This window comes from Rousettus aegyptiacus, unplaced genomic scaffold (genome assembly GCF_014176215.1).
Source record: "Rousettus aegyptiacus isolate mRouAeg1 unplaced genomic scaffold, mRouAeg1.p scaffold_m13_p_5, whole genome shotgun sequence".
NCBI lineage: Eukaryota > Metazoa > Chordata > Mammalia > Chiroptera > Pteropodidae > Rousettus > Rousettus aegyptiacus.
In genome coordinates, this window is record NW_023416308.1 from 42,637,915 (window position 1) to 42,661,690 (window position 23,776).

Genomic DNA, 23,776 nt, shown 5'->3' on the forward strand with positions numbered 1-23,776 from the left:
CCAAGCTCTCCAGAGGCCCCTTAAAACTGAACAGGAGGGAGACTCCTTCCTGGAGGGACTCAGAGCCTCCCCAAGCTCTGAGCCTCTCTGTTCTCTTCTCCTTAGCACATGCAACATGATGGTACTCAGTCCTTCCCATGTGAGAGCCACCACATCTCTCCCAAGCACACAGGGCCATGTCCCACATTGCACTGTATGACATTGTAATTTATAATACGAAATATATATTTGGTCTTCCATTTCTGGCACAGAACTCCTAAAGCCCTTGGAATTTCTTAAGTGTTGAGAGCAACAATGGTATCTTTTGTTATGTTAATAAGGTTACTTTTGCCTACATTGTGATTAGAAGGCTGGAACTTTCAGTCCCTTCACTCCTTCTCCTTGAGTTCAGTTGCCTATGGCCAATGATGTAATCAATCATGCCTGTGTAATAAAAGCCTCCATAAAAACTCAAAAGGACGGGTCTGAAGAACTTCTAAGTTTGGTGAACATGTGGAGATTTGAGGAAGATTGACACATTCAGAGAGGGCATGGAAGCTTTACACCCCTTCATCATGCTTTGCCCTATGTATCTCTTATTTGACTGTTTCTGAGTCATACCATTTTATACACACACACACACACACACACACACACACACACAAAATAAATGGGCATCCTTTATATATAATATATATAAAATGTATATATGAAATATATATAAAAATATATATAAATATACATGAAATATATATAATGTATATAATATACTAAATATATATGATATATTTTATATATCATATATATATATGATAAATAGGTAATCTAGTAAGTAAAATGTTTGACCTCTGTGAACCTCTCTAGCAAATTAATCAAACCTAAGAAGGACGTTGTTGAAACCTACAATCCACAGCTGGAAGCATAGGCAACAACTTGGCCTTAAAACTTGTGTCTAAAGTGGGGATAGGGAGGTATTCTTATAGGACTGAACTCTTAACCTGTGGAATTTGATGCCGTCTCCAGGTAGACAGCATCAGAACTTAATTCATTGCTTTGTGGTGTGGGGAAACAGCCTCTTCCTACCACCACACACACATTGGAATTGGGTATTAGAACTTTTACACTGTAAATATAAAAAAGAGAAAGGATCATCCACCATCCTCTCAGTAGTTTGCATGGGAATCTGCTTCTTATTTCCTCTCAAACTTCGGTTCTCAAAGTTTTGCCACTAACCTACCTCACCAGCATGTAAGTCCGTCAGCTCTGAGAGCTGATCATCCGTCCAAGACTAAAAAGAACTTGTGTTTCTCACCTATCTGAATGGTCTCCACTTCTATTATTTCAACTGCAGCCTTCTCACATGCTATAGGATATGGTATCTTTAAGCAGCAAACTTTTCATAAAGCAAAATGCATTCAATTCAGGAGAACTAATCCCCAAAATCAAAATCTTCCACATGGGGATGATGGTAAACAGATGCATCTCATTTCAACAAATGAAAGGTCACCCACAGACAGTACAGAGTAATTATTAAATAACTTCCCCCATTTGTTCAGGATCAGTAGCAGCCTCATTACCTGGATCCAAAGACAATATCTCTAAGTCCTGGGCATGTATCCAAAAAGGTCATTAATAACAGGAGAGTCCCCAAATTTGCAGGAAAAGAAAGACTAGCTTTAATTAAGAAAACAAATATTCCAGACTGGTCCTTTACATCAACAGAGTGCATGATAATAACAACACTTTGCATTTCTCAGGTGCCAACTTTTGCAGTCCCTTGACAGTTGCCAGGCTCACCAATCCTTTTCCTCAACAAATGGGATGAGACTTTGTATGTTTTAGGCAGGGTATCCAGCCAACTGGAGGGTGATTTTATTATTGTCATTTCTCATGGCTTCAAATCAGAGGCCAAGGACTGGACACAGTGACCCATTTTCCTGGCTTTTTGCCTCCGACAACTGAACTTTAAGAAGAGCCATTCATGAATCACTTCGTGGCAAAGAACTATGCTTGGTCTCAACCTGGGTTCTTTGGGTCCTGCATTGAGAACAAGCCTATCCTGAAGCTTGATAGTAGGAGGGCACCTTTTCTTCATCAACTGCTTTGAGTTAACGAGGCATCTTTGAACTGCTTCCTCAAGCTGAGCTCCCCTAACTTCTGAGAAGGAGCCCCTCAGCCTCTAAAGAGAGATTCAAATTTGCTAGGAGGAGCTCTGGAACCACAGAAATCTCTTTCCACTTAATTTCCCTGCTTCTCCCCTTCTCTACCAGCCCAGAAGCAGTATTTAGCATAAAGTGAAGCAGTATACAGCATACCAGACTCCAGATAGAGCCAGTGTAAAACCACACCTGCCACTTACCAGCTAGGAGGGCTTAGGCAAAGCTCTAAGCCTCAATTCCTCACCTACAAAATGGTCCAAATAAGGACTCTACTGAGGATGGAAGGAAGTACCTTTAACAATTACATGAGACAATAGGCACAATCAAAATTATCTGGACAAACCATAATGCAATAATTACCCTATTGAGAAAGGTTATTATGAAGATCAAACAAAAAAATACATGTAAAATGCTTATCACAATGCTTGATATATAACGACTTTCGGAAATCATTTCATTATCATCATTACCCCACCTTCCCAAACTCCCAGAATGCCAAAAGGTAAAGAGTGACCCAGATAAATGGAGGAAGTCTTCCATTTCCTTGACTCCATCCACCCCTTCTGGTAGGCCTGTCACCATCCTCACTCCAAACTCAGTGGTGCTGGCAGGATGTTAGTTACTGCATCATTTGAGGTAGCTATCTAACAATGTGCACACCAACTCTCATAAAAGCAGAACTGTTTGGTATCATGGAATGTCCTTAGGAAATGGGCTGACATCCCCAATGGTAAGTCTGAAAGATCATCACACAGCCATCTCAGGGTTATTACAGTGAATGGATCTGATTAATCTAATTAAGCACTAAATGTCCCATTTCTACCTCACTCAGCCCCATGCTCAGGGAGCACCAGACTAGATCCAGGGTGGCCCCCAAATGTGCTTGATAATTAAAACAATTTCTGCCCTGGCTGATTGCTTCCCCCATTACTCTGTCCCATTACTGGAGCTGCAAACAATAAATAATTTAATAACCCAAGTTGAGTAGAATCTGGTTCCAAAACAAAGTGTTTTAATTCTCCAGTGTGCCTGCTTTCAGCATTACTGTAATTCCATTTCCCTTCACTTGACTGGGCCTTTTGCTGCTTTTTAGGCTTCTCGTATTTCTCCCCAAGTTTTCCCCATGGGGCCCTGACAGCTACATTATAGCAGGGCCGAGCAGCCAGCATGACATCACTCACTGCTCAAGTCCAGGCAGCAGAAGCAGAGGCTTGTACTCATTACCCTCATAATTTGCCCTCAGTCTTGATGGCAATGGAAATCTGTCCGTTTGGCTGTAGGCATGGCACCTGGGTCCTCCACTTGCCCCTCCATTCTCTTTCTCTTGCCCTGCCTCCCTGTGATCTCCTTCCAGTCTCTGGCAGCCCTGGCTGTGAGGGAAGGACTGGGAGTCGGGGAAGCATGGGAAGGGGTGGCAGGGGAATAGTCCGTACCTCGTACCCCCTCGACCCTGTGGAGTTGGGTCTGAGTCCTCATCATACGCTCCTCCTGGCTCTGAAGGAAGGATCTCTCTACCCCTGGCTTTTGCTGAAAACTAGAAGACTTCCAACCCTCAGAGAGATTAGAATTGGCTACCTTTCAAAGGAAAGCCAGAACCACAACAATCTCTCACTGTAGCCAAGAAAAATCTTCCTCCCTCCCACCTCCTGCCCCACCGGCAATCCTCAACTCCTTCCCAGCAGCAGCCAGAATATGCTGATATGAGAGTCTGGTGCCCTTGCCTGAAGTCAGGGGGCTGGAGAACAGCAGCTGCAGGGGAGGAGCAGGGGTGGAGGAACCGCACCAATGGAGCTTTCGTTTAAATACAGAGCAGGGAAGCATTGTGCTCCATTGATTACAATTTTTTTTTCTGAATGTTGTGACATTTGCAGGAAGGCTAATTTATTCAAGCATGGAAATCTTTAAAAACTTAATTAAGTTATTTCTGTGATTTTCCATGCCTTATTGTTTCGAGTTCACATTTACTTTCATCCTTGTTAATAAAAAAATAAAAAGTGGGGAGGGGGTGGGGGGAGAAGAAAATGAGAAAATGATCTCCCAAAACCTCCCAGGACTGTTTCTAGATGTTCCATTCTCCTGCAAAAGGCCTCAGAGTACCAGAGCATACAGGGTGAAAAAGAGAGAGGAATGTACTCTCCTATGTCAGGATCCAAGTCAGGGCCCCATCTCCATGAAGAATGGTGCAAGACTAATGCAAAATCCTTGCCTAATCTTCCAGGCATTGTGGCACCTGTAGCAAGTTTAGCTACGTGTACACTTATGATTTTTATAGAAATTACTGGTGATCACATAACATTTGATAACTTTCCTCCAAAGCAAACTTGATACCATCCTGTGTAGGGTATCATGGGTTTGTAGGATGAGGTAGCTAAAGAGGCAAGATTGGAATTCAGATAGCCAGGCCCAATCCTCTAAGAGGCAATGCCCAGAGAGGCAGCTTTCCAGGTGGCTGTGTTGCTTAGAAATAAGAGCTTGGGCCTCATCAAAGGCTTGGCTTTCTTCAACATGGACCCCAAATCCCTACGAATTGGGTTTACTCCTTTCTTTTGCAGAGAGTACAAGGGATGCCCCCATATCCTCACTTAATGATAGATTGCCTAATGGCCCTCCCTGAGTCACTAGTTTGTGAGTGACTAAGATGCTGGGACAAAGGTGGAACAGAGCAAGGAGAACAGTGAGTCAAAAAACACAGAGGTGAGAATCCCATTCGAGGAATAAAGCCCATGCTGGCAGGAAGGATGTGGAGAAGCTATTCTGTAGTAAATACTTCTTTATACAAATACACAGATAATAGGACTCTGTGGTTAAGTTGGTTTCCATGGGGGATAAGTGTCTCGGTGGGTTGACTGGAGGGTGAATAAGAAGGAGGGAGATGCAGGATTTCATGGTAGGACAGGTTTGGCTGGGGCAGCGACATCTCTCATTTGCTAATACAGTAAAGTAGAGCAGGTGGGGTTTAAAGAATGCCTAAATGATAAATGATAGATGATTTGATAAGCAAACTTATTTATAGGGAAGAAAACAATAGTCAAAAGAGGGAAGCAGAAAAGACAGGCTCCAGAGCCTGGCCAAAGGTTTCCCAAGTAGATGAAGAGGCCACAGAGGGGATGGAGATGGAGAGAGAGATGGAGATCTTCCCCAGGAGCAAAGGAAGGCAGCTGGGACCCAGCATGTGTCTAGTGTGCTCATTGCCTTCCTCCCTGGGTTTACCGGCCTGGAACCCTTCCTACCGGTGATCCTGACTCAGAGCATATGGGAACCAGAACACTCTACTGAGTGTCTCCTTGAGTTTCCTTTCCTGATGCTTTAACATTAATCTCGAAACTGCCTCACAGAGGAAATACAGTCCCTGAGGATGTCTCTGGAGTACCTCCCTTTGATTAAAAGAAAACCTTTCCATTGTGCACACACTGCTATGCATCTGCCCCAATCCCTAAATGAATTCTCTGCTTTGTCCAAGACATCAGATGTGTTCCCCTGCTGGGGCCACCACCTCTGTCATCTGTATTCTGATGACATTTGCACATATTATTTTTAAGTCATTAGTCTCTGCCTAATATTGTGAGTCAAGAACTTTAATAAGAGAAATTTATGGCTTGTCTCCTCCAATCAACACAATAATTCATGGTTGTGTTGAGTGTGCTACACTAATGGATATTGCTTTCAACTGGGTGTTGGGTTGTTTTTTTTTTTTTTCTCTGCTCAAATTCATTAGCTAGTTCCGCCTGTTCTATTAACAGGAGCAGCAGCCATTTCTCTCCACACATGCTATCTGCTAACAGTAGGTCTCCAAGTGTGGTCCTTAAGAGGCCTCCAGGTGGTCGGTCTGCCAGCTAATCCAAATGGAAGGTCAAAAAAGTGCCTTTTCTTAAAGTGCAATCTTCAGAGCAGATTTAAATCTATATCAAAAAGGCCCAAAATAAACATTTTTAAAACTGTAAGCACAGTAATGGTTATTCTCTCAGGCAAAACTTTCCCTGGACCATTATAAGGATTTGGTAGAAATGAGTATAAGTGAGATACCTGAAGGCTGGGCCCTTCTCTTCTGCTGCTGAGGTCTGAGATGTTTGAGGAGCCCCGTTTGTTCAGACAATCAAAGCATCAGTCTTAAGTAAAGCAACCAAAATGTCAGGGTTCAGAGACAAATGTCTTTGGCTGTCAGTGCATCCATCTTATTCCAATATTAAGAATAGACAAAGAAATAACATTAAAAATAAAATTAAAAATCAGTCATATCAACTGGTTACATAAAAACAGAAACCTGGAAGGCTGAAGCCATCTGGCCACCTCTGTCCCCTGAGCAGGTTTCTCCTGCTATTGTCAATGCCAACCCAAAGCCTGGGCCCTGTGCTGAATAGCACAGCAGCACTCTGTACACAGTAACTATGGTCACCCAGACCCTGATTCGTCAGAGCTCACCACCTAAGAAAGGGTGGCTCAGAGCATCCCTTGGGGAGCGAAGTGGAAAAGGGCAACATCCACACAAAAGGATCTCTGGGCATGTTAGCCATTGGTTGAATTGCTACCATAGCAACAAGGAAATGGGAGTGGAGACTACTCCTCAAGTCCACTGGCACCCTAATTCTCTGCAGTGCCCCTTCTGCTAATGTCTCCTTCATACACATATGCTCTTCTACGAGTCAATGGAAACTTACAGTACAATTTCTGGAAGGGACAGTTAGAGCTCTGATATCATCAAGACCATTCATTGACCTTTTAACAGGCTGTTTTGTTTCTGGCTTGGCCTGTGAGCCAGACTTTGCTAGCCTACTATTCCCTCCTCCATGCCCCATCTTGTTCTAGGAATGACTGATGAACGTCCACGATCTCCATCACTGTCCACTTTTACCACTGGGACAAAACTGTTTTTCTTTGTCTTCTTTACCCCTCTGCCCAATACTTGAACATGACTCAAAATTTCCACACCCTCTTGATTTCTCCTCTTCGTTCTTCCAATCTTTCTACACCGGTGCTTCTTAAACTTTTGTGTGCATCAAAATCACCTGAAGGGCTTGTTAAAACACACAACAATGGATTATATGACAGTTTCTGATTCAGAGGGTCAGATATAGGCCTTGAAATTTGCACTTGTAACAAGTGATGATGATGTTGCTGGTCTAGGAATCACACCTTGAGAATCATCATTCTACCTCTATGAGTCTTCTTCCTCTCCAGTCGCCCTGGGGCACAAAGGAAACAAGTGTCTTTCTATAGCAGATATACCTTAGCCTGTGTGTTGCCCCATGACCCATGTTCCCCTCACCCCCTCTGCACAGGATATAGGTGGGCTCACCTTTCCCTTTCCTCTGAATTTGCTGTGGCCCAGCCCCTGCCTTCTCACAATCTCCTGGCCACCTTGAAGCTTCTCTCTCCACCCACACATGTGGCTTTTTGCCTTTTGCTTTTCTCTCACTCCCTATGTTTCTTCGCATCCATCTCTGTCTGCCAGATTCTCACATCCAGGCTTCCTCTGGCATCTATCCATCGTCCTCAAGTATCTAACTGTAAAGATATTTACATTTGTAAAGCCCAGTGTGTTTTTATGATTCCTCCTACTTCAGTCAAACAAGGATTTTCCTCCCAAATCTACTCACAGTTAAACTATGTGGAGGGGGAAGGGTGGACACTGTACTGATTAGAGTAACCCCTCTTGAGGCTGTTTATTCATCAAGAACAAAGAGGGATTTCGGCAGAGACAGATAGCAGACAACCTAGTACCTGTCCCACTCAGGGATAGTTGAGAAAACAAATAGGCTATTTGGTTGAGTCCTATAGATCCTTTCAATTACTTTGAACAAATTAGAAAGCCCCTCCCAGAGGCATTGCCATTGGTATTTATTTGCAATACTCAAGGACCAAGAGAAAAAAATTACATATTCCTTCCCGTAGCATAAGCCCTTGATCCCTGGAAAGCAGAATAGCAGAGTGTAGTGCACTGTGTTCTGGGATTGCCTGTTTTGAATCCCAGTTCTGGCCCTGACTAACAAGATTATGAACAAACACCACACCTCTCTAAGACCTCAGTGTCTCCATCTGCAAAATGGGTGATACATTAGGGTAGTATCCGCAGAACTAAATGAGGTAACATGTCTACACTTAATAATGGTGGCTCATACACAGAAAGACTCAATAAATTCTGCTAACATTATTATCCTCTAAGTGCACCACATATTGCAGACTTGGAATCTGGGTACAGAGACTGAGCAAACACCATGGATGGGTCAATTCTCTCTGAGACTAATCCCACACTGGATTAGCAAACCCTGGGTTTTCTCAGTTAGACAATAGCCATTCCCCATTTTGCCTGGAAGAGTCAATCTCCCAGCACTTAACTTAAAAGCTTTGTTTTTGTGCTTTGCTTTTTGTCTTGTTTTGTTTTTTAAATAGAAAAAAAAAAAACATCCTGTTCTTGTCTGTCCAGTGTTTTTTTCCAGCAAAAGAGCAAGTCAGCATTAAGAATTATCCTTGGTCAGCAAAATATATATTGCACTGGCAGAATTTTGGAAAGTTTGAGGAGGCCCTAATGAGAAGGGAAGTTAGAGGCTGCCTGGGCACAAATTTTCCATGTTTCCCAGAGATTCCTTAGGAATAATTTATTCTCTTTCCTTCTACATCTACTCCATTCCCTGCCACCTATAGAGTCCATCTGTAAGAAAAGCCAGGGGACTCAGAGAAGTCAGATGCTGAAAAAGCAAGTCTCCCAACCATACCTGAGAAACTGATGACCAGAAAGTTTCAGCCCTCCCATGGACACTGGGGCCATTTCTGTGAGGGCCTATCTTGTGTGTGTGTGGCTTTTCACAGCAGGGAAAGTGTAGGTTATCTCACCGATAATCCACCCATCACCAAGGCGCTGTCCAGAAATGTCCTGCCCAGGACTTGGCTCACCAGCCATAGGAAGAATGTGCCAGGAGCCATTGGCTATTTATCACCTTAAGGATACCCACTCTTATCTCTGCCATGTCACCACTAGCAGTTTGTGGTGAACACCTGCCATTTCCTACCAGCCAGAGCAGACAGCCTTCAAAGCCTAGCCTTTCAGACTTCTGGACTGCAAGCCCCTTCCTCTCCTCTCCAACTTCAGAAGCCTGGATATCAAAATGGCATGGGAAGAATACAGGCAGTAGACTAGATAGCACTGATTTAAGATCCAGGCTCTGCCACTCTGATGAATTAGGCAAGTTACTTAATTTCATTGTGCATCACTGTTCTCCTCTGAGATATGGGGATAATGATTTGTATGTCACACAACTATTCTGAGGATTAAACATGTTCCATGAAAGCATTTAGCATGAGTGTATAGTAGGCATTTAATACTCTATTGTGCTTACCCAATAAATTGTGGTTCTTGTGATTATTTAAAATAAATTGTAATATTGATACGTTTATCAATGGAGTTGGAAAAATGTCAAATTAGCAGCCTAGATTCCTTCAGCTAAAACTCACCTAAGTGTGTTTGAAAGCAAGTCCAAAGTTATCCACTGCTGCTCTTGCTCCCCCAGCTAATCTCCAAGTGCATTTGTATTCCTTTTCTGCAGGCGGCCTGTGCATATGGAATACATTTTCTTTGGGTGTCTTGCCATTAACGTTTTCATTTCTGCTTAGCGTCAGGGGCTTTGCACATCGCTGGCCTTCTAGAGCACTAAGCCCGCCTTTATGTAGGCTTGCTTTGTTCTTTCATTTCCTGATTTAGCCAGGAAACATTCCTGAGCAAAAGCTTGGAAAGGAGGGGTTGTGTATAGCAGTTCAACACAATTTGTGTTTTGGGGAAGAATGAATCAAGCCCTGTCTCATTTGCAGGTCCCCTCTTCCCCTTTCTAGCACCTATGGCTGCCTGGGGATCAAATTCAGTGTTCTTTCCTTCCAGGTTTTCTAACTGTCCTCATGTGTGGATTTACTCGACTCTGCCAATAAACACAAAGAATGTAGCTGCAATGTTCAAAGCTCATACTCTCAGTAAGCCGAGCATGACTCTGGAAAGATGACCTTCTACTTAAAAGAATATAATAACTCATAGTGTTGGCAAATGAGCAGTGAAACAAGCACTGTTATAGCCACTGATTAATGAAAGTGCAAACTGCTATAGCATTTCAGGTGCAGGGTGAGAAGGGCAATTAGCCAAGATGTAAAAAGGACCTTTGAAACACTAATTCTACTTCTAAGAAAGTGTCCTAAAAAATCTTCAAAAATGTGGTCAGATATTATTGTAATACAAGATGTTCATTGCAGTAGTGTTTACAATGGTCCAAATTTGCAAACTATCTAAATATTCAACAATAGAGGGTTGATTAACTATGTCCACAGAATTAAATACCATGAAACTATTTTTTAAACATAGAATTAATAGGATGAGAATAGGTTCATGATATAACCTTAAGTGAAAAAAAGATTATAAAAATGCAAACAATATAATTTCAATTTTATTTTAAAATTTATATAGAAAAAAAAACAGATTGTAGTAAAATTTCCTGAAGTAGTAACAGTAATTCTCTTTGGTGGTGGGACTGTGAACAATATCCTACTTTCTTCTGTAGGTTTTCTATATTTCTTATAACAAACGTATTACATAAGAAAAGAATGACAACCATGTAACACAGGTGATATCTCTCTCTACAGGGTCATGACCACAGTAGATAACACAGGCTTGCTCCAGGAACCATCTTCAACCCGGACCTCTTAGGGTGTGGCAGGAGAGATACCGTGTGGTCCTGAATGGCCTGGTTCCAACCCCTGACAACCATATGGCCAAACAAGCCCAAGCCTGGCTGTCTGAGTGGACAGAGTTGGCCTGACCATGATCTCCTGCAGCCCTGTATTTCCTGGGAGACTTTTCTAAGCCTCCACTTAGAAGGCTTTCCTCCTGTCTATTAGGTCACTGCAGATTGATTCATCTCACTTCAGTGTGGTTTACAATTTGCAGTTCTTGACCCTTACATTCTCCCCTGGTGCTGGAGCCATGTTTCTGCAATACCAACAAACCAATGGCAGCAGGCAGTGGATCAGCTGCAAGCCTTGTATCCTTGCAGCCTCCCCAGCAGGCTCCTTGCCCTCTCCCTTCCTTTCTGTCCCAATCTAGCATCCACATACAGAGGCTCTTTCTCTAAGTAGCCCTATGGGGTCCTACCCAAGATATATGAGAAAAGGAAGGGCAGGCTGAGATCCAACCAATGAAAATTTAATTCTATGCAGCAAAGGTCTTTATGTCTGGTCATGCTACAAAACAAGAGGCTCTAATTACAGAATCCAGGAGGTCTTCTGTTTTACCTTTCGATGTGGAGAAGGGAGCCTAACATTTCTGCCCCAGGTTACCATGCCGAGTGACCTCAACAAGCTGAAATACTCTGGGCTTCTAATTTAAGGTGGGGCGTTTGCAGAATAATCCTTTTTACAAACAATATCAGCAGATAAAACCCCTGGAATATAGAAGTTTATCCCTCTGTCCCTTGTTGCCATTCATGAAAAACCTCCAAATTTTGTCCACTCAACTTTCGAGGCCTTTGGCCACCTGGTCCTCCACAACCTTATCTTCCCCGTTTCTCATTTTTCTTCAGTATAGTCTCCTGTTTATAAAATCCACTGTTCCTACTCCCTTCCTCTGACATCTTTTTCAGTTGGTCCTTTCCCCTCCCCTTCCACTGTAAGCATAAGAACAACTAGACACAGAGGGAGGGAGCCTGAATACTAATCCCGGCTTTCCTGATCACTAGCTTAAAACCTCAGATTAGTCATTAACCTCCCTGCACCTCAGTTTCCAGATATAAAAATATATGGGACGAACTAAAAACAAAACACCTTTCCAGTTCTCACATCTATAGCAGTTCTCACAACCAACTCAAAACCCTTTTCTGGGTGAGCCTGGCCCCAAATCCAATGACCACAGGTGCCCTTGACAGTGGTATGCACAGGGTAGAGGGAGTTGTTCTACATTTCCTTCATCAGTTTGCTCAAGGTTTGTTTTTGTTTGTTTTATGTCCAGGTACAAGTACCTTTGGAGCAACGACTGTGTTTCTTCACGACCTCCTTATGCTATGTGCAGAACACAGGAAACAGTCAGGCAAGGTCGTTAGTTCTCTGACTAATGCCTACCCTTCAGGCAGACTTGAAAAGGGACTCATTTAAATTTGGTTTCCCTGCCAGAATTGTCAGGCCTCAGTGGCCTTGGGAAATCACCAAGGAAGAAAATCACCATTTATCCTAAAATCTCTGCAATCTGCACAGGCTGCCACCATCTCCAAACCTCTGCCTGGCCCTTACATGGCAGCATGAATTGCCCTGTCCTAGCCATTCCCAGGATCACGGTCACTTCTGGAGAAGAGTGGGCCTATGCTCCATGCTAGGATGGACCATTCCAGCGATTGCAAGATTCATCAAAACCTAGAGCCTGTTTTGTCCAACACAGTTGAATTGGAAAGGTGCTGACCCAGATGTCAAATGTGGATGTGAGATGCATTATAGTCTGATAGCTGCAAGTGTCTCTCTGTTGTGTGATCCTGAGGAAGTCATTTGACATCTCTGAGTCCCATACTACATTTCCCTGAAGTAAGACATAACACTTACATCGCAGGGTTACCTTGAGACTTAAATGTAATCAATTATGTGAGCATGCTTTTTAAATCATGAATATTTTATGTTCTTTCCATATTGCTTTACTGGTGTTCTAAGTATCTGGCCCCATATTGCCCTTCTTTTCCTTCCATGAAACACCCCCTTTCCTCAAGGACATGGTCTGGTGAGCTACAATCGACAAAGAAGAAACATTTGTCCTGATACACAGAATTGGAACTCACAAAGTATTTTCCCACAGAAATGCTGGCATTTGTGTGTTGGGGACAGAAATGGACATATTTGGTGCTTTAGTTATGTGTGAGTTAAATAAAATTTTAAGGAGTTCTCTGAACACCTCCCTCTTACACTTAGCACTTTTTTTATGAGAGAAAAACATTCTCAATTCATAGTAACTAACTTACAAGCAAATCTTTGGAACCCTGCCCATATGTAAGTAGGGTTTTACCTGTGTTAAATCACCTTCAGATGCAGCCATTCTATGCCAACCTGGTGGGCTAATGATACATTTGCAGATCTCAGCATGTTTATATTACCAACACAGGTGTGGTCTCCTGCCTCCCCTTGCAGGGGAAGAAAAGAATGAAAGAGAAGAAAGCACAGCAACTTCCCTGGTCCTCTCACCCACCCTGCAGTAGGAAAGATTCCTACACAGGACCTTCAGGGTCTGAGAGCTTTTTTCTGGTTAAGGAACATCTGAAAAAGAAAAATACATTTCAACAGTCCCAAGTGAAAGGTAATCTCAGAAAAGATACCTATTTCTCAGCCAGAGACAGAGAAGCAGGCCCTCATCCTAAAGGCAATCTTGAGGAGGAAAGAGAGAGGAGTCAGGAACCCCAAAGCTGGCAGTGGATTACCTAGTAGCTCTCCGTAAAGCCAAGAGTCTTTAGAGAAGGATTTGTACTGCTTCAGAAAACTAGTGGGTTCTCAATTCCACTCCTTGCCAGGGAATGATGCCCAGCAGGCCCTCCAACCCAATTTTATTCTCTCTCAGGGGCTAATACGAAATATGCAACTTGCCTAGTTCTATGCTGTGTCTCCCCAAAATTCATATGCTGAAGTTCTAACTCCCCGGTATGTGACTATATTTGAAGATTTGGGTCTTTAAAGAGATAATAAGGTTAAATGAAGTCATTATGATGGGTGCCCAATCCAATATGACGGAAGTCTTTATAAAAAGAGATTAGGACACAGATAGGCATAGAGAAAAGACCATGTGAAGATACAGGGAGAAGATGGCCACCTACAAGCCAAGGATAGTAGCCTCAGAAGGAACCAATCCTGCAGACACCTCGATCTCGAACGTTTAGCCTTTAGAACTGCTAGAAAATAAATTACTATTGTTTAAGTTACCCAGTGTGGGGTACTTTGTTAGGGTAATCTCTCCATATACACTGCAGAATAACACCAGAGGCAAATCAGGAAGAAAATGAGATGCAAGCACCAGGAGCTTGGCCTCTCAGTTAAGATACTAGCCAGACTTAATAGAGATGGTCAAAACACTTCTAGCTCTGAAATATCAACAGGGCTGCAGAGTTTTCCCCTATCTCATCCTCATGCACAGGCCAGAGGTTCCTGGCTCCTTCTTCCTTTGACCCCAGCAGGGTTGTCCTGATCTCTGGAAACACATAGCACAGCATCTGCCTGCATCACTTTGCTCATGAACCATCCTCAACCCACAGAGGGAGTCATATGCAAGCTAGAGGAATGAGGAAGAGAAGGAAAAAAGATGGCGTCAAGTAAACTCTTGTCAAGGTCTCGCTGTCTGATTTCCTAGACATTCACTGTCATGTCCTGGCTGTGTAGAACAGCTTGGGTTTTTGGAATTTACTCCATGAGACACCTTTCTCCCACTCCTCTTCACCTGCCAGGCAAGTAGGCTCTACTTATTAAGGGCCATGGAGAGCCTGGCTGAAAAGGGAGGGTGTTTGTTTGTTTGATTGAGACTATTTTTAGAGCAGTTTTAGGTTCACAGAAAATTCCTCACAATCATCCTTGCAGGTGGAAAATACAACTCCCTTCTCGAAGATGAGAAAACTGAGGCACAGGCAGGTAAAGGAACTTGCCCACAGTCAGGCAGCTAGTTGGAGGCAGAGCAAGGGCAGAAAGCTAGCTTCATCAGACTCATTCATTTGTACTTCCCACTCTGCCACACTGATGAGAATATATACCTATGAAAGTTCATTTACAATGTGAAATGCTACAGCATGAAAAGTGTTAAAGCTTTTTAATTCTTATTGTTAATAACTGGGAGACATTAAAAGAGAAAGAGATAAATCTCCAACAAACAGAAATCTCATTATATCTGAAACTGAGATCTGATCTCCACCTTAAAATCCTTCTGTGTCTTCATTTTGCCTGCCACAAAATCTAAATTTCTTTGGAGGCTGAACTGCTCCCCTGTGCATGCTGTAATAGCACTCTGCACCTTTCTTTCATAGCACCTAGAATAATTTGAAGTTATATATTTCGGTGATTATTTGATTAATATCTGTCTTTCTGCATGAGGCTGAAGTTCTATGGGTGGCATGTCCATATAATTTATGATATAAACAGAGACACTTTTCAAAGTAAAAGGAGGTGCTAGTAATAATTATCCCAGAACAAAAAGGAAACTGGGACATATGGCTATTCCATGTAGGAAACGGACCAACATTGGTTTGCTCGCTGTTGTAGTTCCAGTACCAATTCCATACTTGGCAACTAGTAGCTGCTCAATAAATAAACGTGTCGATTGATTTAATATGTCTTTCAAAGATTTCTCACAATTTTGTTCCACCGTATCATTCAGACCTTACCTACACGACTTCCTACATACCCCAACCCTTGACATATAGGGGTCTCCCTTTAGCCCATCTTGAACACATCATACACTCTCATGCTTCCAAGCTTTCATGAAATGGCCACCTCTACTCACAATCCCCTCTCCCATACTCCTCCTATCCAAATCCTCCCATCCTTAAAAATCTTCTCAGCTCAGATACTGTCTCTTCTCTGAGGTCTTCCATTTCCCAAATCACTTGACTATACCTCTCTAATGATATACACTCATTTCATCATAGTGATTTGTGTGTCCTTATCCTCACTAGACTCAGTTCTTCCAGGCTGGAGTACAACTTTATTTCATCTCCCCAGGGCCCATCCTGGTGGCAAACACAGAGGAGGCATAAAATAAATATTTGTTAAAAGAGGCAGAAAAGGTGGAGCATCTTCTTGGATGCCAGCAGTCAAGAAAGGTTAAAAAGGAGTGACCTTGCATTCTAAAACAATCATGTTTATTTTGCTGAGACTAGAAAACTGGTCACTTCCTTACATCACACAGTGCCGGGCACATAGCAAGCACAACAATCAATACCATTATTATTGTTGTTGTTGTTGTTGTTGTTGTTATTAACAGTATTAATCATTCATCTTAATGTGTCCCTTCATCCTTGTCCTTCTAGCTCTAATGCCAAGTCTTCACAGTTCCCTCAGTCTCAGTTCCCCAACAGCATTTTTTTTTCTGTTGGAATCAACTTTCTCTACAGCCTTCTGTCAGCCTGGATATATTTGAGGAGCCCTTCCTTGACAGGCAAGGTTTCCTGGCACTTCATCACACCATATTCCTCAAAGCACCTCTGATGCAACGGCTGCTGTTGGCCTTCTTGGATCCTCCATCTTCCCCTCAGCCAGGCTATTTGTATTCTTTAAAGACCTTTAACGTAATGCCTGTGCTAATATTTACATCCCTGCTTAACGAGGCTGGCCTCTGCTGCCCTGGGCATTTCTTAGACTCAAACAGGATGGAATTGCAATCGTTCCAAGCTACTCAGTAGCTATTTCCCACTCGTAGCACAAAGCATGTTGCTAAGAGCTGGAAGTTGCTTAGTGTGCAGACTGCCTGGGGGTTGGGATATGTCCAGTGAAAGATGTGCTGGGTCTAGTCTAGTTGCGTATAACTATGGACTTTGAAAACACACTGTCCTGGGCTTGGAACAGTGCTCAACCACTCATCAGCTATGTGACCAGTCAATAATTTAATCTCTCCAGAGGCTTACTTTTTACGTATATAAAAAAGAAGTAATACTATTTCTTAGAGTCAGTATGAGGATTTAATATAATCATGAAAAGAGTCAGGGATATAGTAATTGCTCAATAAATGGTATCTATTATTTTAAAAAATCAACAAAAATGTATTACATGCCTACTATATATAAGATGTATATGGTGCTAAAATCTTGGATTGGAGCAAGAGAGATAAAATGATGAAGACATAATCACTGCCCTCGATTTCAAAATCAGAATGTAAAGCAAGCCACAATGACAGCCATAAGAGATACAGACGATTGCAGTAGGAGCAGAAAGAAGAAGGTGGCACTGAATGGGGCAAAGTCGAGGTCTGGGCTGGGCCTGAAAGACTGAGAAGAGCCTTAGCTTGCAGCTAGGATGTTGGAAACATTTGCAGAAGCAATTATCTATGTAAAATCTCAGGAGGAGGATGAAGAATAACAATGGCAAAAACCAATATTTTAATTGATTGCTTCCAAGGTAGGCACTGTGCCAAATGGTTTTACATCATCTTATTTAATCTTCTCAACAACCTTGCAGGGTGAGGTAGGTGCTACTATTATTTTCAGTCTATAAGTGACTCTGAATCTCCAAGGTAAAGTGACTTGGTTAGGATTTTAGGACTGATTAGAGGCAGAGCAGGACTTGAAATTCAGGTCTGTCTGACCCCAAAGCAAGAGCCCTTAATCCCACAGTATGTGAGCCGGGTGAGGACATGTGGGAATTGTGCGAAAGATCAGTGTGGCTGAAGTATAGGTAGGTTATACACAAATGTGTGTGTGTGTGTGTGTGTGTGTGTGTGTATGTGTGCACTCTTGCACGTGACAGGCATAAAGTATAGGAAAAATCTGAGAGAAAAGACTTGTAGAAGGCAGGTAGAAAAACTACTGAAGAAGATTCTGGAGTCCAGGCTGAGGGGCTTAAGCTCTTTCTGAGTCCAGCTTTAGTTCTTACTACATGCTCAACCCCAGTAGGCCCCAAAGGTTAATAATAATAGCAATGATTATACTAATAATGATAGTGGGAACAGCCCCAAGAGGAAGGGCAGCGTGCAGGGTGCATACACTGCACTCTACAGGCAGAAAAGGGCTCTGACTCCCATTCTGTGGGCTTCAGGGCAAGGCCTAGGCCTCCAAATTGACTTTGATTTAACATGAGAGCTCAGCAAATCCTGCAAAAGCAAAATACCTGGAGGAATATCTCTCCTTCTCTGGAGTTTTGGCAAACTTATTATCCCAATCAATATCTGAGTAATTACAATCCCCTGTGATCAAAGGGGGGAGGGGTATGTTTCCTTTTCTTTGGCCTCTTTACAGGCCTCTCTTATCTGGAAAAAGATTTCTTAATCTACTTTCCCTAAATGCCCGGAAGGTCTGCATGCCACAGAGGCCCCAGAACTCCCTGACTGCTTTTTACTCTTTAACTGCTACCTGACCCAGCTCAAAGGTAGCACTGGTAGGAATGGGCCTTTCAATTCGGGCTCCCCACAGGGGTAGGAATTGGGACTCTAGGGAACCCAGAAAACCAGAGGAGTGTCCCACTTCCCTCTCCATGTAAGAGGAAGTAGGAGATGATTGGAGAATAAGGCTAAAGAAGACAAGCCAGGCTCTCAACCACTCTTGGAGAGACTCAAATGCCGATAAGGGTAGAGGAAAGGGCTTTGGGAATCAGATGGTTGGAAGTTTTCCCTTCAGTCCATGACAAGGAATCATGAGGCCAAAAGGAATTTTTGTTCATTCATCCCAGATATCCTCTGCCACCACGAACCCTTCACCCATGCACCATCCAGACAAAAAATCATCTGTCTGGCTTATAGGGTCCCACCCCAGGCATGAAAACCAGCTTCCTTTCTCAGCCTGCTGGTGCCTCTTGATAACAAATGTTTTCTTATATGGGTCAGGGTTGGTCTCCATTGATGGTTAGACATAATGCAATAGCACCAAAGGAGGGGCCGCCATGTGGCCAACAGCCCACTTACTAGGGAGAAGGAAGCGGGCAGGGGAGGGAGCCCTCAGGGCCCAGCCTGGCCTGATGCATGATTTAGAGACCAGATCCTCTCTGACTCTCAATGATTTGAGAGTTTTCTGCACTCCCAAAACCTAATTACCCCAAAGATTTCCGTTAAGTCTTCTCAGTTTTGCTTCTAAAGAGGCCCTTCCAAGAATGCCACTGAGTTAGAGTCATTACCCTGCCGACCGCTTGCAGGGCCGTTTATTGTATTTTTATGAGGGGGATGCTGTGCCGCCTAATACATTTCCCAGGAAAGACTGTGTAGAGGGGGCTCCCTGTGCCACAGCTGCTAACTGAGGAGGAGTAAAATCAATGTTGACCGGAATATACACACGTGTCTCCACACAAGGACAGGGGGCAAGGGGCAGCGTGTGCCCAGAGAATGCAAAGAAGTGAAGTCAGGTCATGCACACTTATGAGACAGACAGATTAGCCAGCCGAATACACCCTACCTGGGACATCTTGATAAGCATTCCAGAGGCCATCCTGCCCAGCCCCCTGCCTCCAGGCAGATCTGTTCCAATTTACCCCAGACAGCATGGCTTTCTACATCTCTGAAGCAGTCAATTTCACCATTCCAGTGGTAGACTTTTCTCATGTTTAACAGTCCTCCTCCCATGGAGTATTTTCCTTCTGGAATTAGCAATGTTCTTGACAGAAAGGATTTGGAAATCATACAAAGACTCTCATTTTAGGAACGGAAGTATCCAAGGGTCTCTATTCCTGGAGAAATAGTGCAGACACTCATGACCTAGGAGAAAATCAAACATCCTGCAAACTTCTCCGGCTCAGCTCAGAGCTGAGAGTGTGGCCCTCTGATCAATCCTAGGTCCTAGGTAGGTGCATCAATTTTCATAAGAGAATGACAACTCTATCCTAGGATTGCCAGATTCCAACTATCTGTGTGTTTGTAAGGCATATGGGTCTGTTTCTAACTAGAAACCCAATAGCTGCTCTTCTGGTATTTGGAAGGGAATATGCCATGCAGTGTCCATTAAAAACCCAGCTGAAAGAAAATATATGAAAGATTGCCTGTAGGGTATGCAGTCCATCCATTCTTCTAGAGATATTAACAACTTCCCCAGGATTAAGCCAAGTCAGCAAAAAGTTATCTACTGTACCATTTCTCTCTGGTCCCGTTTTTCTGAGTCGAAGTTTGATCTGTGTTGAAGGATGATGCTACAGGGAGCAACCTAAAGAAGTGAGAAGATGCATTTGCCATTTAGGGTGTTGTTGAGGACATTGTTCATCAGGTCACACAGAGCTGTCTCCAGGATGGCCCCCAGGAAGGCCTTTTCTGGCTCAGCACTAGGAAAGTTGGGTTTCTCCTAAACAATTTTTCCTTTTTTCCTCATGCCCTCTTCCCTTTTTTCTTCCCTCTTTACCTCCCTCCTTCCATGCTCCGTTATTTTCTTCCTTCTTTCTTTCTTTCTCCCCCCTTTTTTGTTCCCTCCCATCTTACAAGCACCGTGAATTGTGAGACTAATTATATTACCTTGCCCAGGTCGGCTGCCAGAAATATAAGATTTTAAATTAGGGCTTACGAGTAGGAGATGTTTAAGGGCTTCACGCTCTGCAGGCCTGTTTTAGCCTCATTCCTGATCCCCTGTGACAGTCCTTCCTGTGTTTTCTACTTTCCTTTTTCATTTGCTCCTACTATTTGTTATCTCACTCTATTTTACATGTCTGTGTAAGCCACCCTAACTCCACTCTGGCACAAGGCAGGTATAAATAAGTAAGTGCATTAATGAATTAATTAATACAGCTCAAACTGTGCTGCACAGACAGATTATATTTACAAAGGAGTACATTTACCAAGCTGCTACTGGAAGGCCTCCCAGACCATATGGGCCTGAGCTAAGAGTCTTAAAAGATGTATGATACAGAGAAGAGGAAAGAAGCAAGGAAGTACTCCCAGTCTAAATTCTGTTTCTTTCACTGTAATCTAAGACTGCATCTTCTCATTCTTCTCTCAGTACCAGTGGAGCCTATCTCCAGTAATTTTATCCAATCTACTATCTCTTCATGAATCTGAAGGCACAGACTAAAAAAATTGAAAAATCAGAGAAGGTAAGCATCTGAAGCAATCTGAGAAATCATCTTATCTGACCCTTCATATTAACATGGAAGAAATGAAGACCTAGAGAGGGCAAGTCTAGCTCCTGGATCAATTGGCCACTTACAGTAAGTTCTGGGTCGAGAATCCAGTACCCCTAACTCCCCACAAGTCTGCACCCTTTGTCATATCCGATGAAACTAAATAATCGCAGTTCCCTTTAGGAAGCCTGAGCTTAATACCTACTTTAGTAAATATATGCTTTGCATACTCACATTTTCCATAAAATGGGGAAGTGGTGGATGGGACTTCCACTTACACAATGTAATCCTTTCAGAGGAACATTAATGGATGCATGACTTCGGACACATGACTTAACCTCACTTCCTCATCTGTAAAATGGAGATGGTGAGACAATTTCCCTCAGGATCTTATGAGGATTCAATCAGAAAATGCACATTAAGAATCTGACAAAGAGTAAGTACACACAAAAATTGTGGTAGTGGTGCTGGTTATTTCCCCATTTTACAAATGCGAAGCGGCATCCCAGGAGAATATAGAAATTTGGCCAAAGGAACATAGCAGAATTCCTAAGCTGCCAGCTCCAAACTAGAGACCATCATTACTGGGAACAAGTGGGGTGTTAACGGGCATGGGAACTTGGATTTCCCATTTCCCATTCACTCCACTCACATCTCCGCCCCATCTCTGGTCTCTTCCTGATCCCACAGCCTTCTTCTGCCTACCAGCTAACTCCTTCTTCATAGATACCATATGGCTAAATATCAATACCAATATCCAAATGTTTAAATCGAAATGGACACTTGAGATAACAACCAAGAAAGACTGCATCATCTCTTTCAGGCTTTTCTACCTGAGGTAACTTATGTGAGATCCTGAATAGGGGCAGGAAGATGGGGACAAAGTGATTTTTCAGAAATCTTTTCAATCTGAGAGCTCCAATGAGTCTATTTTCTTCTGGACCAAACTCAGGCAGCCGAATCTTGTTTTGGTGCCTTGGTAGAAACATGAACATCTGGAGCCCTTGCTGAGTTCATACTTCAAAGCCTTGGAGTTGTGCCTTGCACATCAGCCTGAACCACTCTTTCTTCATCTCCCCCCTGCTCCAGACATGGGCACACAGGAAGGGAAAGGTGAGACCTGGTGAGATGGGTGAACAAAACGAAGGGGATAGTGGCCCCACAAACATTTCTCAGGTGCTATAAAACTGCTGTTTGTTTTACAGTCAGGAAAGGGGAGAGTGGATATTGGCTAATAATAAGGATTCTCATGTTTGCTCCCATTGGCTCCCATTGGCATTCAGAGACCTGAATTACGTTCAGTTCCTCTACCTTACCTATTCACCGCTCACAAGCTCAGCTTTGGTTGATTAGCAGCTCTCTTCAGATGTTTATAACCAAAGGCCCGCCTAGAATTAGCTGAGTTGTCCTGCCCAAGGCCTATAGACACCATGACAAACCAGCTCTCAAGGCTAAATCATGAGTTATATATGAATAGACTAGACTCAGCACATCTTTTACTGGACATAACCCAAGGCCCAGGAAGCATGTGCACTAAGCAACTTCCAGCTCTTAACATGCTTAGTGCTATGAGTGGAAAATAGCTACTGAGTAGCTTGAAATGATTGCAACCTCATTCTGCTTGAGTCTAAGAAATGTACAGGGTGCCAAAGGCCAGCCTAGTTAAGCAGAGATATAAATATCAGCACAGGCATTACATGAAAGGTTTTTAAAGAATACAAACAGCCTGAGAGGAAGATGGAAGATCTAAGAAGGCCAACAGCAGCCATCCCATCTGAGGCCTCAGCCTTACCTCACACCATATATAAAATGTAACCCAAAAGGAACATAGACCTACATGTAAAACCTAAAGCTATAAAACCTTTAGAAGGCAGTATAAAAGAAAACTTTGTGACTTCAGGTAGCACCAAAATTATGACCCATTAAACAAAAAATTAACAAATTGGATTTTATCAGCACTAGATACTTATCTTCAAAAGACACTCTGTAAAGACTTAAAAGAAAAGTCACAGACTAGAAAAAAAAATATTTTCAAACACATACCTAATTTAGAATACATGAAGCATTTTCAAAACTAAACACTCAAAGAGACCGGGCAAGATGGCATAGAGGGTAGAGTCTTTGTACATCTCTTCTTGTGACTACACCAGATATGGAACCACGTAGCAAATAGCAAGCAGAGTCGCCTGGGGTCTGGTTGAACAGAGGCGCTATGACTAGGGAGAAAAATAAGAAATCACCCTGCAATGGTAGGAGGAGACGGAGATGCAAGGCTGACCAGTGACACACAGCTGAGACAGAGGCTAAGCAGCTGCAGGCGGCAGGTGCAGACGTTCTTCTTAAAGGGGCCGCAACCACTACTAGACTTTCACGGTGACGGCCTAGCTCACTCTGAGCTCCAGCACCAGGTTGGCAGCTCAGGGCCACCAGGGACACATAGGGGGACACTGAGTTGTGGGGCTTCAGAGTAGGGGCCAGAGGCGAGGCTTTCTCCCAGGCAGAAGTGCTGGCCATATCCTTTGTTCCTCTGTTGAGCTTTCTCCACTCCCAGCCTGCAGATACAGGTTCTGCCATACCCGAGAGGTCATCAAACTGGATAACAGAGGTCACTCCACCCAGAGAATTCCTTGAAACTCCGCCCCTCCCAACTTGCAACCCTATCCAAGCTACATCCAGTGGTGTCTTTGGTGTGCCCTGTGCCCCCTGGCTGAGCAGCTCCAAGCCCCACACTGGTGGAAACCAGCCTCGGTTTCTGACGTGGCCTCTTGAGGCAACTGTAAGCACAGCACAGGTGTCAACCATCTGCAGATTGCTTGTTGAATTTTACCAGCTGGCCCCAGATGAGCACAGGCTGGGGATAAATTTAGCTTGCAGCTGGACCCTCTCAGGATTGTGCCACAAGACATCTACTACACAAACCC

At 43.3% G+C, this 23,776-nt stretch overlaps 1 long non-coding RNA gene across 4 annotated transcripts in view; it reads right to left on the reverse strand.

Moving 5' to 3' along the window:
- Window positions 1–23,776, reverse strand: part of LOC107505065 — a 144,561-nt gene that overhangs the window by 63,979 nt on the left and 56,806 nt on the right. For 2 of the 4 annotated variants that reach the window (XR_004950824.1, XR_004950822.1), the window contains exon 2: window positions 19,880–21,206. This is a non-coding gene — a long non-coding RNA (uncharacterized LOC107505065). Of the gene's footprint in view, window positions 1–7,859; window positions 21,207–23,776 lie in introns of those variants that run through there. The other 2 variants (XR_004950823.1, XR_004950821.1) reach the window with 1 other exon arrangement.